Source organism: Cuculus canorus, chromosome Z (assembly GCF_017976375.1).
Source record: "Cuculus canorus isolate bCucCan1 chromosome Z, bCucCan1.pri, whole genome shotgun sequence".
Taxonomy (NCBI): Eukaryota; Metazoa; Chordata; class Aves; order Cuculiformes; family Cuculidae; genus Cuculus; species Cuculus canorus.
The window spans coordinates 67,636,719-67,655,558 of NC_071441.1; the positions used below are offsets into that span (position 1 = coordinate 67,636,719).

Below are 18,840 nucleotides of genomic sequence, written 5' to 3' on the forward strand. Positions count from 1 at the left end.
AGGAACGTGTGTGTGGCTGCTTTTGTTTTTCTGCCATAGTGTTGGCATGACCACACACACCTGAAGCTCAGCTACGCTCCAGGCTGTGCCAGAGGAGATCCTTCTAGCGCTGGAGCAGCTTCCCTGAGACAACCATCCTGGAGGGACCACTCACACTATTGCACTTTGCCATCTAGCCCTTCTCCTACTGCCACCGCCCTACGCCAAGCTAAGCAGAGCTCCGGAAATGGAGTGTCCATACTGAAAAAAAGCAACACCTGAGAGCCCAAGACAAACCCCACACCCTAAACCAAGGCTCCATGGGTAGCTGCTAAGTCAGAGAAGAGATAAAAACGTCAGACAGACACACGGTTCCAAGAAATTAAGAACCATCACATGCCTGAATACATTTTGCTCTATGCCACAATGCACCCAAAGCAGTAAGCAAATAAACAAATACAGTAGCTGGGACAAAATGCAGAAGCTTCTGACTCTGGAGAAGCCAACATTAAAAGCTATGCCAGAAAAACATTAGACTCATTACTGGAAGCACTGCCAGTTGTCTCAGATCCCAGACCATTAGAAACCTGTAAAATATCTCTTCAGGTAACATTCAAATCAGATTTCTGACTGAAAACCCAGTGGCTGGTGGGTGCTCCCACCAAGGGCTCCAGAGGCAGGAGTCTAGGACCCCCCTCAGTGCAGAGAGATCCTTCCAGCAAGGAAAGGGCCATGCAGCCTACTTGCAATGCACTGGAGCCAGCATTGTAGACATGGCTCTGCTACTCACCTCCAAAACACCGGGAATGATCTGTCAGCCCATCCCAAAGCTCAGGCTCCACAGGTCCCTCCCAAGAGGCCAATGCATCTGCCCATCTTTGGTACTTCACACTCGCCAGCCCACTTCTTCCCTCTCCCTGGATGCTCCAAGCCCACACAACCACGGGATCTCATTCAAGCAGCAGGGACATGTCACAGCCAGGAGGGAGGGACATGCCTCTGGCCATTACAGCAAGCAGAAAACTAGTCCTGCCAGGCTCTGCTTCACCCGAGCTGCAGTAGATGAGACTATTTACTGTATTCTCATTAGCGTGCAGCCCCTGGGCCTCTGTATGGCCAGTCCCATTTATTGTCGGCCTTAATTAAGGCAAGTCCAAGCAGACGTCTCTGGCCCGTTCAGCTGGGACAGTGATGGAGCAGCAGCGAAGAGGGAGACAGAGTCTCAGCTGTGGAGCTCTGTGCAGAACAAGGAGCATTTGTTACCCAGGAGACTTGTTCCCACAGCAGAGAGGAGAATGGAAACTATTTCCTTACCCTCCTCAGTCCTCCATGAGCATTGCCAATGCTGACGCCAGGAGGTATAAATGCTGGCAGGCGAATTGCTTGCCTCCATCCCTGTCCCTGCCACAGGACAGTGGCACTAACTAATTCACGGATGGCAACGCCTGCCTCGTGTAGCAGACGCACATCAGAGCAGATGGAGTCAGGGGGCTGTTTTGTTAAAAATAAGGCAGAGCAATGCAGCAGACAGCAGACTTCCTGAGAAACACTCCTATTTACATATCTGTTCCCAACATAAACATTTGTATCCTCCTCCTCCAAACACATTCAGCACATTCCCCTCACCCCAAGCACGTGTGGCCTTGCGCCACTGCAGCAAGCACCCCTTTGCTGCATCTCCCTCCCAGGATCTGCCCCTCTCAGCAACAGCCATAAAAACTGATGGGCTGTCCCAAAGCTTCATAGGCAGTAAGAGATTACAGGCGATAATGAGGAAGAAGAAAGCTCTTTCTTGGGGACTGTCTTCTAGGACATGACTTCTCTTTGATCACAGCGATGAGTCTGAAAAGGGGGAGGGTGGCTGACTCCTCAGTCTCATGGAAGGAGGGGAGCAGGGATGATGCAGGCTGGTGACTGAGCTCCTTAGAGAAGGCGAGGGAGATGGAGATGTCAGAACACGCCTGCCTCTAAAGTAACAGAGGATCCTGTCCTGCTTGGCCTGGAAAAGTAGAGATAGATGATTCCCCCATACCCCAGCACTGTGGGGTGCAGCTTGGCAGGAGAAAAGTGCTTGTAAAGCAACATCAGTCTCATTACTCACAGGCATACCAGCTGTCAGACAGGGGGTTTGTCATTTTGCCTCCTTCCCCCTTGCTCCAAGGGTGGGTGAACTCATTGTACAATATATTCTACTCACAGTGAACTCCAGTAAGGAGGCACATCCCATTCCCAGTGTCAGACTGCAGCAGAGCTCACCACCTAAGGGGAGACCCATGTGCCACACTCACGCTGGACAAAAGCTGTGTGTATACGTGGAGCACTCGTTGACAACAATCAGGATACAAATAGATCATCTAGGTGGAAAAAAGCTCATCACATTTCTGCATTGGCCTTGGGGTCCTTCCTTTGCACGCCACGCACAAATTGGCTTCTAAGGTCAGATCGCTTCCATGTACAAGAAGGAAGAAATCTTTCCACTTTCACTGCAATTGTACCAGCAGCCCAAGCCTCACACCTATTTGCTGCAGATCTGCTCCAGTGATTCATGAACATGAAGCACCTCAGCCCTAGATCCCAGCCAGCTGTCTGGGCTGTAGCTCTGACACCAAGCACCAGGCAGGAAGAGGTCTTTAATCAACCCTCACCATCAGGTTTGATGCACAACCTGCCCACGCTCACAACAGCCAGGCAGCCCCACAGCTCACGGCTATAACACAGCACAGTGAGCTGCCTGCCACCTCTTCCTAATGGATGGGTATTTCCACCTATCCCTCATTACCTTCAGCGTGTCCATGCCTCTCAAGCAAACGGAAAGTGGCATGAGCAACAGCAAACTCATTACCACAGCGGATGACCTGTGCCTTCCTATCTGTGGCTACAGCTTCTGGCCCATCATGACCCCATTTGTAGCATGGCCACAGGAAGGAGGAACACCATCACTCTTTCCCACATGCTGGATTTCTCCGGAGCAAGGTGAAAGCTGCTTAGTGCCCTTCCATCTCAGTCACTGATTTCTAGTGGTGTAAATCTAAATCTTCAAGACACGGCAACCCCATCCATCACTGATCCAGCTGTTGCAGGAATGCCAGTGAGAGGAATGTTGGTCAGAGCTGAATTATGAGCATAGTCCTATTCAACTGAAGCAAGGGGGACCAGAACACAGAGGCCAACAGGAATGTAAGATGTGCTGAAAACTTCATGAAAATCCTCAGAAAGAAAAGAAAAATCATTCCCCATCCCTGTGAGCCTGGTCCCTCAAGATCAAATAGCATTTCTCTCTTGCACACAGTGATCAATACAGGCTGGTCATTACCAATATGTGCTTGGTGACTCTTCTGTTTGGTGGGCACAAATAATGGGAGATTTTGAATGAGTAGTCAAAAATTGAAATGTATTGAGAAAATCACATATTAGTGTAGTGGCAATGCCTGCCCTCAGCCCTCACATTTCCCCAGGCGGTCACTAGCCCACTAAGCCTGCCTTCCAAGAGGATCTGAGGACAGAGGCAGAGGAGTCTATATGGTTATGCTGATCACAGCCCCCCATGATAATCCTGACTCAGTGAGCCCTACTCACTGTCCAGAACAGCAGAACTGATTTCTCCAGGGCTTGCGACCCGAGGCAGGAGTCACACTTCCAAATAAGAAAATGGCTTGAAAAGAGAAAGTCATCGCTGTTTTTTCCTGAAAATTGTACCTTTCTTGTTGCTTGCTAACTGTCTTCTAACAGAATTAATTCACCAAATTCATTCCTCTGATGTTTAAGAACATTCTCTACATCTCCAGCTTATCTTTATCCATGCACAGCTCACCCCTATTCACTTATGTTCCAAAAATGAGCTTTAACGTCAGTGTTCATCCAATCTGAGTTTAAAGTTACATTATCTGAGTTCTTTAATCACTTCACATTAGGTAGGCTCTCCGTTTCTTTGATCATATCCGTATCCTTTCTCTGGATCTGACCCAGTTTCCATATAGCCTTCAGAGAGCGACTGTAAATACAGAGTCTTCCAAGCAAGGTTTCCTTGTGCCTTAACACGCTAAAATTTCCTCATCTCTCCTACAAATCTTTTGTCCAATCTGTCATGTTGGTTGACATTTATCTTTTTCATGGCTGCATCATACCAGATGCTCACAGTTATCCTGTACATTATTGATAGACAATCCTGGGCTTCCTCTCATGTCTCTCTTTTCCCAATGAGCTCGCCACTGGAACTGAACTTTTTGTTCATTTCTCATGCACACAATTTTGGACTACCCAGTTCACATCTGTATTATTCCTTAGGAACATCCAAGCTCTTCCCACTGAATAACCTTGAATTGCCTCTGATGATGCTTCATAGGTTTGTGTCTTCAGGAAATACCACTAATAAAAACTAACTTTTTAATATTCAGAGCATTGTTGGATGTATTGAATAGCTTCCATTTTGAGGCTACTCTCTACTAGCAACTTCCCTTCAGATCAGTAGTTCCGCTTTCAATGTTCCTGTTATCTTCTCTAGTCTGTTTACTGCTTCTGAGTTCTTACAGAAGCACACCTAAGAAGTCCACACGGGTTCAAGAGAAGGCAGGACAAGCACCTGAGAGATCTGTTTCAGCTTACTGAACAGATAAAATATAATAGACTTAGCAAATCCCCTGGAAAAAAAAAAGTAGGATATGACCCCTGATTGCCCTGCTCCCTGTCCTCTCTAGCTGACCACCTACAGCCAGTTTTAGAAAAATCATACTGAGATAGGTGGTTCCTTCATCCCAATCACTATGTTTATTTCCACTTTCCTGTATTGAAGTTGAATCCTCAGCTGATGCCTCACTGCCCAGGAACAGAGGCTTTCACAACCTCCATAAAAAGCCACAACTACCAGATAGGGCTAGAGCTGGCAAGGCTTCCCACTGGGCTGGGCTAAGCTCCACATAATTCTACAATACCGAGATGTCTATGGGAAACCCAAACCCAGCCCACACTCAACTGTCTGTCTCCTGTCCCTTCCAGCCTAGAATTCCAGTGTGTTAATACTGTTTTTCCAGGAATATACTGCTATGAACATTTTGCACACAGGAGACTGAGGCAACAAGGAGATGTGAATCACTTTGAAGGCTGCGGTAAAGGAAGAACTGATCCTACAACCCCAGTGACCATCTTCTAGCTCTAGTACTGCCCAAGCAAGAACACAAAAAAATAGTTGGACACTTTTAGACAGAGGGAAATCTGGACAGAAACAGCAAAGCAACTCCAGAATAATGCCTGAAGTCTCAGCTTCAATCTGATAAGCAAAACTCATAAAGCTGTACAGAAAACCTTGAATTAAAGCAAAGCCTGAGCATAGCTGATCCAGCCTGAGATTTCAGAGTTTTTAAAGAAGGAGTTCAGCTGTAATAGCAACCCTGCTTCTTCGAGCACTCACTCTAACACTGATAATACACTGAGTGGGAATATAAACTCTTTAACCAATTAAAGTTTTGGCAAAAGGAGGAGAAAGGGTCTAATTACTAAAAAAAAAAATATACCTTCTAATCTGGCAATTAATTTTTATGAGCAGCTCATGGTAACAATGAGCATTAAGGTGTTAACTGGCTTAACTCCTATTAAAATTAGTTTTCAAAACGGGATCAATGTTGCTCCTACAGCACAGTTTACCTAAACCATTAGTTTCACTAAAACTGGCTAGTTCTCCACTGCCACGAGGAAAGGCTTAAGTGCCACATTCCACACCATATTGGAGCTGGTGAATTTGGCAGCCACAGTTCTGTTGTATTTACCAGGTTGTATTCTGACCTGAAATAAAAATTACATATTCCCAACTAAGCAGCTGAAAAGGGCTGAGCTGGATCCACAGCGCTGAAACAGGGAAGGTGACTGCTTATGGCTCCTGTGATGTACACCAAAGTGACATTCCCCTACCACTCCAGTGGCATTGCCTGGCTGACTCAAAGCGAGGGTGACTGCACTGCAAACAAGTTTCTGTTCACGGAGACTGCAATGGAAGGGATGCAGCAGGGAAGGAGAAGCAGAGGAGATGAAAAACATCACTGTTGGACACACAAGAGGCCACATCCAAAAATGGAAAAAGCCTCCTGCCCTCCTGCTTCAGTACTGAGTCATAAATATTCCAGTTTTCCAAGGCAACAGCAAGTATAAAATCTGCTCTGGATTTCACAGAGAAAACCTACACTCACCTCCCTCTGCGCATGTCGAAGCGCTTCTCTGCCATCACTGCTCAGGGCAACAGCAAAAGTCAAGCAGTGAGATCTGCCCACTCACCACAAAGTGAGTCCCCAGCAGACCTCCCTTTTCTCAAACACTCCCACCTTTGCAATGAAACCCAGAGAGCGCATAACCACCAGCTGACTTATTAGAGACGTGATATTAATTATGGTTGTTTATACTGATTTTTTTTCCTAAGTTTCTCCATTTACCATCCAAACTGGACAGGTAGTGCTGCTCTAAAGTGTACCTGCTCTAGCTTGTTATGTTTTAGTGGCAAATAAAGCAATGTCTAAACAACTTGTGCTTCTTCAGAGTACTCTGTGTTTAGAAGAGGTCTGTGAAGGTACACTGAAAACCTACCCACTAGTAGTGATGCTATAGCACTACTGGCAGGCATATGACTTCAGTGCCACCCAAGAGACTGCCTGTGCTCCTGAGGATCCCACATACCAGTAGGCACTTAGAAAAGCTAGGAAGAGGAGAGGAAAAAGGGCAGTTAAGGGAGAACCATTGAAAACTTCTGCCAAAAAGCCTCTGTAATGCAGGCTCATAACTAAATTCTTGAGATCCCATCCACCACTGGTACATTTAACCTGCTGGCTCTCAGATGGTATAGTTGTTTTTTACTCTTCATCTGTATTACCTACAGTACAGATACTGTTAGCTGAATGTATAAGATCTATACATAAACAGCAAAGCGGCATAAATTACAATAATTACCATGCACCATTGCCACGCAGCAGATTGCGCATCCCCACCTGTAACCATCACTCACAACCTGCTAATTCAGAAGGGATCTGTGGTCATCATAGATCACATGCTTAGCTTGAATAATAGTGGTATTATTTTCTGAAGCAAGCAAAAAGTATGTAGGGCTATATGAATAGGCTTGTCATATGCAAGACATGGAGTAATCCTTTCTCTCTGCTCAACCCTGACACACGCCTCATGGACGTGTCCTATATGGACAAACTGGTAAGTTCAAAGACAGCAAGGAAAACAAGAAAGGAGTAAATTGCAAAGCGAGTGGGTTCTCTGTAGAAAACTAGAGGTACATGAAAGCAGTTCTGAAATGCATAAACGGCTGCTGCCAAGAGCAAGTGAATAAGCTCTTGTGAATGCTCTCCACGTCGCCGACGACAGGAAAAGGCTCCCCTGAGAGGCAGCCAGGGAAGCTCAGATTAGATACCAGGTATAATAGATAAAACTAACCCTTCATTATTTTACCACAGCAGCCAGGAGATAAGATTAGTTTTCTTACAATTTTGTATGGTTCTGTCTGTCCCAGAGGCTCTTTGCCTTACTTATGTAATGGCGTGCATTCCTGTTAGTTTTTACAGGCCCTTTGTATCAGAAATTGGAAATAATTTCTTTTTCTGGGCTTGCCACTGAAGAAATGCACATTTTAGGGTCTTGGCCAACCCAGCATCAGGAAATATTGAAAGAGGGAGGGGTCTGGACTGCTAAGACGCAGGATGCAGCAGATAATGCCTGAGTCACTAGGAGCTTCTAGGGAGAGATGAAATGAAGAAACACGAGGAATGGCATACCCATTATGTCTAGGTAAAGCAGATGTCACTATATGGTTTCTGGAGGTCTTATTCTCACATGATTTCTGTTTGACTCAGAGGAGCAGGAAGCCCTTACTGCAAGATTAAAAGGCCAGAGCAGTTTATTTTGTGAGGCAGGCTACCTGAAGAAACAGAAACACTCTCCTGGAAGGAAACAGCAAATCTACAGGTACAGCCTGAAAATGGAAATAATCCCATGCCAGCTGATCCAGTAGCTAATCCACCTGGCAGTTAAAAATTCACCCCCAGGTGCTTTTCCCCTGAATTGAATTTTCCTAGCACTGGCTTTCAGCCAGTGGATTCATCCCACAGTGAGGAGACTTTTTCTCATCAATTCAGTCTTGCTGAAGATGGTTCTTGACTGCAGGTAAGAATATTTCTACGTTTCTTTCTGCTTATTATTAACCTCTTCCCATCTAATAGAGCAGGCTGTCCTGGGTCATCAGTCACCTGTACTCAAGGAAGGTCTCCATGTCAGGTCAGACCATGATCAAACACCCTTTTGGCTGCATGTGTTTATCGGTGTATGCTTAATTGGCACTAAGAGTCTAATCTGCAGCACCTAGCTGCTGTGCGGCCAGTTATGCAAGGTCTACCTTCTCAAAAAGACGGTTAAACCAACAGGGGCAGCCATCCCATAGACAGGCAGGCACACAGAGCCAGAAATGGGAAGTATGTCCCTGTGTGCAATGATTTTGTCCAGGCTGGAGAAAGACACGTCAAAGGAAATGCTATAGTGATAAAAGGGGATCCATGTGTGGGAGGAAATCCTGCCATGTTCTTTAAAATAGAAAACCAAAGCTGGTAGAGGCAAAGCTTAGGCTCACAGAGTGCCCATGACCTGGCACCCGTGACGAGGCAGGGCACAAAGGCAGCGCAGGTCACAGGAGATGCCTGACAAACACGCCAAGCTTTGATTGTGTTGTACAGACTGAAACAGGGCTCAAATTCACATGAAGCAGACAAAAGAGCTGGGTTGCACTGCTCTACAGGGTTTCCCCATGGAGATACCTCAGCACTTCAGGAACTGCTGAAAATCATGGTGTGGGGCTCTGGCACTGTGCAGAAGACCATTAAGAAATGTCCAGAGAAGAGGTGCTTAAAGACAACAAACAAGGTCATGTGTCCCCATGGATGCCAGACGCATTCCACTCACAGGAACAAGAGCATGCCAGGGTGGAAAGAGCCCTGAAAGAGCCCTCAGGAGCTCTGTAATGTATGATGATACAAAGAGCCTTGGCTCAGGCCTAATAATAAACAGCGACAATGACTCAGAGACCTCCTTTGTTGGCTGGACATGGGAGAGGAACAGGAGGAGCAAGCAGGAAGCCCCAGATGAAGGACTGATTGCCCAGAGCATATTCCTGGAAAAACAGAAACATGCTTTTCATCTCCATGACATATTTCCATGTCCAGACAATTCTGAAGTCTGTGATTTCAATAAACACTTAGAAAGCATTCCTGTGCACAAACCCAGCATGTGCTTCTCAGCACACAGCAAACAAAAGAGAACATCAGCTAAAAGGTGAGATGGGCAGGAGGGCTAGCAAGGGCTGAGCATGCAAGATACAATGGTCCAAGCCAGAAGACAAGCAGCTGCTCTGCTCTCACTCATTCTCAGTGCACTGGCTGGAGAAAACACTTGGTCACAACGTTCTAACAGGACCTGCTCTCCATCCCTGGGAACATCTGCCAGAATTAACAATCTCATATCAGAGGAGGTGAAGCATGGAACACCAAACAGTGCTTTTGACCTTTTTAGTAATTTTTGCATGCCTGCTGCTTTCACAGCAACTTTCTCTATTAGCTTAAAATAAACCCAGCTCTTTGGAAAATAAAGTACTCGGAGACTGCAGAAGCATCTGGTCCTTCCTCTACAAAGCCAGAAACTAGCACAGATATGTCTGGAGATGCAAATATGGAGACCCAGGAGCAACAGAGCAGAATTAACGCTGTCATCTTGACCCCCAGCATTTGAAAATGAAGCGTGTTCTCCCCCGTCCATGACACTGCTGCCTTCAACTCAGAACAAATAGGTAAGCTCAAGCAGTGCCCCCAGGTTTGCAGCCAGGAGACATCTTAGCTCTTTTCATCTTCTTCAGAGTGCAAGGCTCCATGTATTAAGGCATGTAGGAACAATGGGCGCTGCAATCCCACAGGCAGTAACTTCTACATTCCATATTAGACCAGGCAAGAGTGGAGCCACATCATCTGTCTTCATGAAAGAGCATCTCTGTCTTTACATGGGGCTTCCTTGAGCCTGAGTCCTCCAAGAAGCATTTCTGTGCGCTCTGGGCTCCATACACGCAAGACCAACAACTCAGTGGAGTCTATTGCTTTACAGCATTGATGCTCCAGCAGCCTGAGAGCAGCTGAATTGCACACCTAGCATAGAACTTAACCCATAACAAGCAAAACCTGGCCTGAGGGAAATAAGCTGGAGCTTCCAGCTCCTCACTGGGACAGTGCATCCTGCACTGGCTACACAGCCTGAGGAGCATGGCTCTCCGGGAATCTCTGCAGAGTGCTCCAGTTTTCAGTTATAGGCAGTGATCACACCAGGAAAAGGGCAGAATTTTGTAATTAGTTTTGTGTTTATGTGGATAGGAAGAATGCTCAGTTACAGCTGCTAATTCAACATATAGGTTTAATATGCCTTCTACGATCAAACCAGTCTCCAGCTACCGGTCCTCAGGATAAACCTAACACAGGGTCAGAATGCCTACATATGACATTGCTACAACTCAAGGCTTTTTAGTGAAGCAGCTAGATCCTGCTACAATTAGGGACCTCGCAGCAGGCTAGACTAAAGCTCAGGTGAACTCCTCCTGTCATTTCCTGTACCTCTTAATAGAACTAAAGATAATACTCAGAACACACAGGGAAATCTCAGTAGCAAATAACCTAACTAGAAGTGAAAGTTTCACATCCTCTGGGTAGCCAGCAGATCGGCTGAACCTGTGGGTCAGTGTACTCTGTGGTCAGTAGGGCAGCAAGAAGAAGAAAACAGAGGGAGGCCTGATGGACCCCCTCATTCTGCCCGCTCCCAAAGGTCCAAGGTTGCTCTCTGTGGAAGATTCCTAACACTTTGGCTGAAACAACGCCAGCATTTGGGCAGGGCTTGGTGTTATTTTTAACACTTGCTCACATAACATTTTGGATGAATCCTGGGAAGAGCTTGTCACCAAAATAGTATACTGTGGGCACTATTTATACACCCACTGGCAGCACAGCAGGGTATGCTAAGGAGGGAAAGATAGAGGACCCCTTCCCTCCTCATAGCTTAGCAGCTAGATGAGGGGCTAAAACATGATCCGCAGAAGTAAACTATCACCTGCAGAAGACCTGATATCCGTGTCTGTCCTGTTTAGGAGACTGTCATCCACCTATGAGGGAAGCCCAGTGAACTTGGGGAAGATGGATGGCTATGAGCACTTGGGCAGCCACATCCCAGCTGCTGTTGACTAAAAAGGGAACAGTTGTGCTTAAACACCATGTAGGTCAGAAGAAAATGCTGCTGCCCTTCTGTTTAATCTGTCCTTGGCTAGTGCAGGGAAATCCAGCAGGTATAGGGTTTCCCGGTCAACACCTCTTTTCCCTATACAGCACCAGGAAAGGCGTGCAGTGGTGGGGGACGGTGAAGCATTAAATGCCAGTGAGGTTTTCTGGAAAGAAGACACCAGACTAACAAGACTGACTCTCCTTCATGCCTAGGGACGAGAGCAGCCTCGGGCCCTTTCATAATCAAAACAGCTTGCCTTAAAGGAGTGAAGTCGGAAAAAAAAAATCCTTTTGAGACTATCCGAGGAAAGGAAGCTCTTCCCCTGTTTAATTTTCTGGGGTAAAAATAACTTCTCTAAAGCCATTTCCATGCCAATTAAACTTCCTTGATTTTTGCCATCTGTGAGTTTATTTTCCCTGTCCATTTCTCCCAAGACACATTCAGACTGCTCTCTATTTTCATGTCTCCTGGAGAAGCAGGTAACATGACCTGCAGAACAATCACAGGATGCTGCACAAGAACACAGAAGATAGCCTCTGGAGCACCAGCACACTATCCTGGAGTGGAAAGGGAGCCAGAGTTTGATTTCCCAGTCTGTAGGTAAAAAGCAAATGCATATATGCATTTTTGTTCCTTGTAATAGAGGCTAAAGCCTGAGCAGCATACTGATTGCTCATCGGAGCTACAAAACAATGCAAAATAAAACCACATACACGCTGCTAATTGAAGCATGCTCTCCAGGAAGGGGCAGGACTTGCCACATTACTTTCAGCAGAATAAAGGGATAGGATCAGCTCCTACCTTGCCAGATACAATCTCCCTGGACTGTGGGCTCAGCTCGCTTCAGCTGGAAGCCGAGTGCAGCAGCAACGGCATGAGAGCAGCAGGAGGAATACAGCATGCCAAGCCAGTGATAATCCAAAGCAAAACCAGCTTGTCCCTGTGTCAGCTCACGGATCAGCAAGCCGAGCTGCAGGGATTCTCTGCAGGCAGCTCCTCTGTTTCTGCAGGATGGCGGGTGAGAGGCAACATGACAAGGCACTTCTTCCAGATGGGAGCTGGCTCAGGGATTCCTCCCACTGCCAGTCACTTGCCTCTGCTAAGGCACAGCCATGCCAGGGTGCTGGTCTTGCTCACAGAGCATGTGGGCAGGAAAGAAAAGCAAGGGCTGTGGGCTGCTGGCAACGCAAGGGCCAGATTGAATGAATGCCCCAGTGTAAATACAGATGCACTCTAGAGAGGACTATGGCAGAAATGCAGCTCGTGTTACAGAGAGCCATTTACAGCAAGCTCAGAAAGAAGCAAACGTGATGGGGCTGAGCAGGCTGGCTCCACCGCCTGCCTGCACAGACAGGGGATTGAGAAGGCAACTGGCTGCAAGGGGAAGGTGTGGGGTGAAGTGACCACTAGTGAGGGGTGATCCCCCAACTCCATGCTCTCTAGCAGCTCCTACAACTCCATGCACACCACCTGTGAGCAGTACGGCAAACCTATGCAACTCTCCATCCTCTGCCCCACGGCGGACAACCCCTGCCCCACACCTTCTCTGGTGCACGTCACTACAGCAGCCTGGGAGAAAGGCTGATCAGAGCATTGCTCCACCCATGTGCGTGACCAGCTCATCATACAGGATCCCAGTCCCACAGTCCAGGCCCTCTGCCCCTGCATGGGGGCTCTGCGGTCACTAGGACTTACCCTCTCTCTCCAGTTCTTCAACTGCCTTTGGCACCTGCCAGGATTCTTCTTTCCTTCCCATTTCAGGATAACTTAAAAGCTGCAATGCAACTGGATTTACACCAAACAAGGCAGCTGAGGGGACAGGGACTAGCTCTGCAAAGAAGCGATTTGTCAAAGGGTTTGGAGGCTTTGCCTCCATTGTCCCCACAGCTAGAACCAGCAGTAGAGGGGGGTTTTGGGTTCTAGCAACTCTCCAGTAAACTAGTAAGCACTGAGACACCTCATCAAGAGGCTGAGAAGAAGCTGTTTCAGTATGCATACCACAGCGGGCACAGCCTATTTTCAGAAAGCCTGTTGCTAGATAGTTATATAGCCCATACCAGTGACCTCTGCGGATGCAACCAGTGACGAAGAGCAGGGAGTCCATGTAGTTATGTAGCACAGAAGTCTGTTCTGCAGAGGTTGGAAGACCTCTTTTCCTCCTTTGAAATAATATTGCCTGGTCTCAAAATTGGAAAAGGTTGAAAGCAGTTGACATAGGCCAATTTCATTAGCAAATGCTGTTAAAAATGTAGCTTCATAGAGAGCATAAGGACTTCAAAGCAACAAGTGTATGTCCTGGTGATACCTGCGAATGGGGTGAAGCCATCCAGACATTCAGACAGCTTGAAATGTTCCCTGTTAATGAAAGCAGTCAGGTTGTATTATGTGCTGTCTCTTCTCTCCAGCAAACTGGTAGTATAGCCATTATCACTCAACACAACCGGGAGAGTGTGGTTATTAAATTTCCCTGTTCTTGCACATGCTGATATCCTTTTCCTGGGCTGACAGTGCCTGAAATGAGGAAATTGCTTCATGGTTTCCCTCTCCACAGTGCAGAGATTCTTCACCAAAGCCCAGGCCTGCTGACCTTGGGATAGCTATACTGGCATTGAGCTACCCTTGCACAATAAAAAACCGAAAATTTCCCAATGTAACAACCATGAACTTGGTGCCAGATGTAGCTCCCCAAATCAGTCTGAGACAAAATACAGCCACAACTTCACCTCCAAGCATTCACTGATATAGGCAAGAGGGTTCCAGACAGGGGGCTGCTTCTCCAAACACGATGAGCTTCCATGACTTATCCTTGCATAGAGACAAACAGGAAATAGGTTCCTCCTAGAGTGAAGTGACTACACTGACAGGCTAGTTCACTGCTAAGCAACACAATACTAAAGATACATCTTCAACCAAACTGCTTCTGCAACCAAGCTGGTCTCAGCCAGGGAATGGCTAATCACGAGAAGATCCCAAAGCTTAGAGAAACCATTCACAACAACTCAGGCTCAAATAAGGCACCTGATAGTGTTTAGATCCGGGTTGCAAAAAGGCTTACTACACCAGCATCAATAGCAATCCTGCCAAGGCATAAGTGACAGCCCTGAAGCATCCACAGCTGCTGTGGATGTGATGTGGGCACGAGCATTGACATGGGCTGGGGAATCCCATCTACAAAGTCACCCTTGTGCTTTCTGACCGCACCTGGAGAGATGGAAGAATGTGATACTCACAGAAAATGTGGCTTAGCAAACTGTACAGCTTAGCCTTGTCTCACTTTGGAAGCTGTTCTTCCCCACAGCCACTCCTCCCCCTCAGTCTGCCCAAGTTCATAGTTCATTGAGGAAACCCACAGGAGAGGACATGCACAGTGGCGACCACTTCATGGGAGTTTACTTTTCCTGCTCAGCTGTACAAAACATCCAGTAGACCGCCTCCCTCATTGATGGCTAGGATTCCTCCCCTGTGAAAGAAGGATTGTAACACTTACCGAATTGTCACAGACGTTGTAAAGGCGACTTCATTATGGGATTCTAACAGTCTGTAAACAGCAATAAGCTTTCTGTGAGATTCTTTTCCCACTCGTCAAGCAAAGAATACTTGCGGCTTTCCTAGGCATGTAAGTTATTGCACCCAGCTTTCTTCACCCTCACCACAGCAGGTACACTGAAAAGACAGGATCCTCACTACTCCTAAAAGCAGGAGCTTTGGTCCTTCTACCCAGCTGTGTACAGGCCATCTGCCAGGCAGGAATGCAATGCACCAGCCCAACCTCAGCCGTGCTGTCAGGGCAGCGGAAGGGCTGGGACTGCACTGCTCTGGAATTCCAGCAACGCACTAACACCCTGTCAGCCTGCACCAGGAATGACTCCTCCCTGCCCCGGACCAGGCTGAATCACTGGAAATACCAAAACAATGATGAGGTCACGTTCCCAGAGCAAGGAACTGGAGCCAGATATAGCTGCGTGGAGAAGCATGCTAAAAAGGGACTTGGTGTACAGGCAGACAGGCACCCTGGGCATTTGTCTCGTTTAAAAACAGCTTGAGGCTGCCAGGAGACTTTTTCTTCTCCTCAGGGAGCAGGGAACTAGGCAGCACAACAGGGGCTTTAAACTCTTCATCCATCCTATTGAAAGAGGTACGAACATTACAGCTTGTGAGTGCATAGATTTTTGTCCAAGGAATGAGGCAGAGGTAAAATTATGATTAGATGCTGCGTCCTCTGTTCCCAAAATCTCACTGCAATACCAGTTTCAGGCTTAAGCGGTTAAGAATCTACTTTCAGCAAGCTGAATGGTGAACAAAAATCATATTCCATTACTGTCTTGTTTTTTTTTTTCCTACGGCCTCAGCCAGCTTCCAGGGAAAAAAAAATAAAATTGGTTAGCTAAGTTTTTAATGGGATGAGCAGCAAATAACAGTGGCTCTACTATTACTCCTAAAATGAGCACTCCATTATCAGCAAATAGACTTTTAAAGGCAGTACAGTTCCAACCTTTCCCAGTTCTCAGCGGAGTGAGCCTGCAGACATTTTGCTACTTAGACTTTGAAGGAAATTGCAACATAGGACTTGGAAAGGATAGAGGAATTCACAACAGATTTTGAAATAGCCTGCTCTTTCCCCTCGCGGTAGAACGAGACATTTGGATGGATAACAAGAACACCCACTGTTAAATGAAGAAAAGGCTCTAAGAATCCAGATTTTGTCCCACCAGAACATAAACTAGATCCTAATCAGAAGCCAAGAGGGAGCAAAGTTAGGACCAGATAGCTAACACCAGGCATCTCACCTGGCAGGCTGGGCGGTGGTCACTGAGCTGGCACGCTCTCTGCAATGACCAGTGTCTGGCACACTGAGCTGGCGGGCTCTGCCTACACCACTCCCTTTCTCCTGCACGGGCTTTCAGATTTGCTATTAAAACACAAAAGAATATCTGTGCTGACATGCGTGTAACTCCCACAGGAGAGCCATTAGACCAGAAGTGCTCAAAACCAGTTCATTTTCACCCCACTGTTTCGGGGTGTTCTGGTAACAAGAACCGCTATATTTAGTCAGACCAACAACTCTTCTGGTCTAGTGCCCTATCCTGGACATTTTGGCACCAGCATATCCATATCACAGACAACGTTATCTCTCCTAAGACCACACTCCTCCAGCCTTAAACAACCAGCAGTCAAGAAACTTCCAGGGCCGGAGGTTGCACACTGACCACCATGTCTAACAGGCACTGAAACACATCTCTGCCATTGAGGTGTCTGGTTCCTTTTGGAATCTGTGTGTATTTTCATCCTTCATGCCATCTCATAGCAACATGTTCTGCAAATCAACCGTGTTGAAAAAGGACTTCCTTAACCTCTTGCCCAATAAATAATTTTGCTGGATGTTCTTCCTCTGTGCTGTGAGAAATAGCAAAGTCAAGTAAGGTCATTCCTTACTCAGCTTCTCCCCACTGTACAATATTTCATAGTCCTTTACTCTTTCCCAAAAGCATTTGCTTTTTCTTGTTTAACCTCTTTTCCTACAGAAGCTGTTTCAGTCTCTTAATCATTCTAATTCCCCTTTTCTGTATCATGTCCAAATCTATGCCATTCTTTTTTTGAGAGAAGGTGACCAGACATTACGTAGTACTCAAAATGCAAGAATATATACCAGCATATTTTGATTTTTGCTTTATTTCCAGTATAAGGTCTGCCTTTTTGACTACAGCTGAACATTGAGCTGATGTGCTCAGACAACAATCCACAGAGACTCCAAATGGCTTCTGGTGGGCAGTGATAAACTGTTTGTAAATCACCATTACACGCATAAAGTTGTGGCATTTATGAGCATGGAATCCCGTTTGCTGTTTTATCACGCTAATAGTTTTGCAAGAGACTCCTGTAATTCTTCAGGTAGTTTCCAAACTGACTACCCTGACTAACAGAATCATCAGAAAATTATAATCCTTACTCGGTCTTTCAAACCATAGCTAGTTGGGTTGCACAGCATGTGTTCCACAGAGACCCTCACATGACCCAGGCACTGCAGGTTCTAGATCTATGATGCATTGAAAAACACGCTATGTGACAGGGAGTGCTCTAAGCAAAGTGAGGAAGAATGCTCCAGCTCAATAGGATATCTCAGCACAGCCTGATGCAAGTTGCTGTGGAGCTCTAATGCTCGTGGTCTGCACCTGAGCTTGTGCTGACACAGGGCCATGCACAGGTAGATATCTGTACCAGATACTTCATGGGCTTTTCCAGGCACAGTCTCAGTGCTGTACATGGTAGCACAATCATTACAGCAGTAGGATGGACACGCTCCACATCCCACTGCTGGGATGAGATTAGCAGTACATCAAACTCAGGCTCACACACCACCATCTGAACCAGCATCTTGCCCTGGCACCTGTGGAGGATCCTGGTGCAGTTTGAACCAGCCACTGTGAAACTAGCCAACAAGAAGTTCTTCTTGTGAAGGACATGAGCAAGTCACCCAAGAGACATTTCCACCATAGTGCATAGTTTTCTGCAAAGCCACTGAACTTGCAGAGAGGTTGAAAGCATCCTCAGGCAGTGTCCTACAACAGCAGCCTTAACAGGTTGTGCCAGACAGATTCTGGTGTCAGAATAACAGTTGTGACAGCAGCCCAAGAGCTGTCACTGGGGAGACTGTTCAGACAGGAGCAGTCCTGAGGGGGACACTGTGAGCAGTTATGGTGGCTCCCAACCCTCGGCAATGTGGTCAGCACAACTAACACCACTTTATGAGGAAAAGAGCCATTCTCTGTGACTGAGCAGGTCATGCATTCCTTTCCTTCCCCTCATTATCAGGTCCTGAAGGTCCCATGCACCAAGAAGACAAGAGGTTTCTTCTTTCCTGTGGGGCCTGAAGGCTAGCTGCTGATCCAGTTGCATTGCCCAGCTGAACTCCAGGGATTCACCGCTGAAATGAAGCAGATTTTGTGCGTGCACATCAACACCTCTTGAAAGGAGAGAGGTAAGCAGCTGGGAACTATGGGGTCACATTTGACAAAGGAACAAAAAGATGTCTTATAAGTTTTTATAAAATCTTGAAACACCACAGGAAGACAGTAGATGAGGAACACTTACAGAAGACTCTTGCCTGGGCATGTAGGAATGACCTGTCTATAAATATTAAAAATGTTTATGACCCAGAGAAGTGGGATGAAATTGAGGTCCAACTATGGGACGGTGCTACTTGTGGTGATAAGGCAGCTGCTAATTTATTGCTGTGTTGGCGAGTCATATTTGAGATTTTAAAGTTGCACAAGGGACTGCAGGAAAATACAGAGGATAGAGCAATGGCTCCTACAGTCCTATCAGCTCCTCTATTGAGTCGATTGCCATCACCAAACCCCACAGCGAAGCAAAGAACATATCCTGCTCCTATTACCTCTGCAGTATTGCCGCCCAATAATTTTGATGAGGATCTGGATGATCCTTTTGATCCAAGTCCTATTGATCCAGGAAAAATACCGGATTTGTATGATACATGACCAGCATGATAAATAGGCATTCGTAAAGAAAGGCACTAGAAAAGCAGCAGACATAGGAATACTAAAAGGTTTTCTGGACATCTAT

General features: G+C 46.6%; 1 protein-coding gene across 5 annotated transcripts in view; it reads right to left on the bottom strand.

Moving 5' to 3' along the window:
- RUSC2 (RUN and SH3 domain containing 2) overlaps positions 1-18,840 on the bottom strand; it is a 63,362-nt gene that overhangs the window by 36,854 nt on the left and 7,668 nt on the right. For 2 of the 5 annotated variants that reach the window (XM_054054297.1, XM_054054295.1), the window contains exon 1: positions 14,747-15,102. The exons of 2 other annotated variants lie outside the window; for them this stretch is intronic. The gene's annotated coding sequence lies outside the window, so the exon portion shown is untranslated. Of the gene's footprint in view, positions 1-12,060; positions 12,315-14,746; positions 15,103-18,840 lie in introns of those variants that run through there. One more of the 5 variants, XM_054054298.1, reaches the window with a different exon arrangement.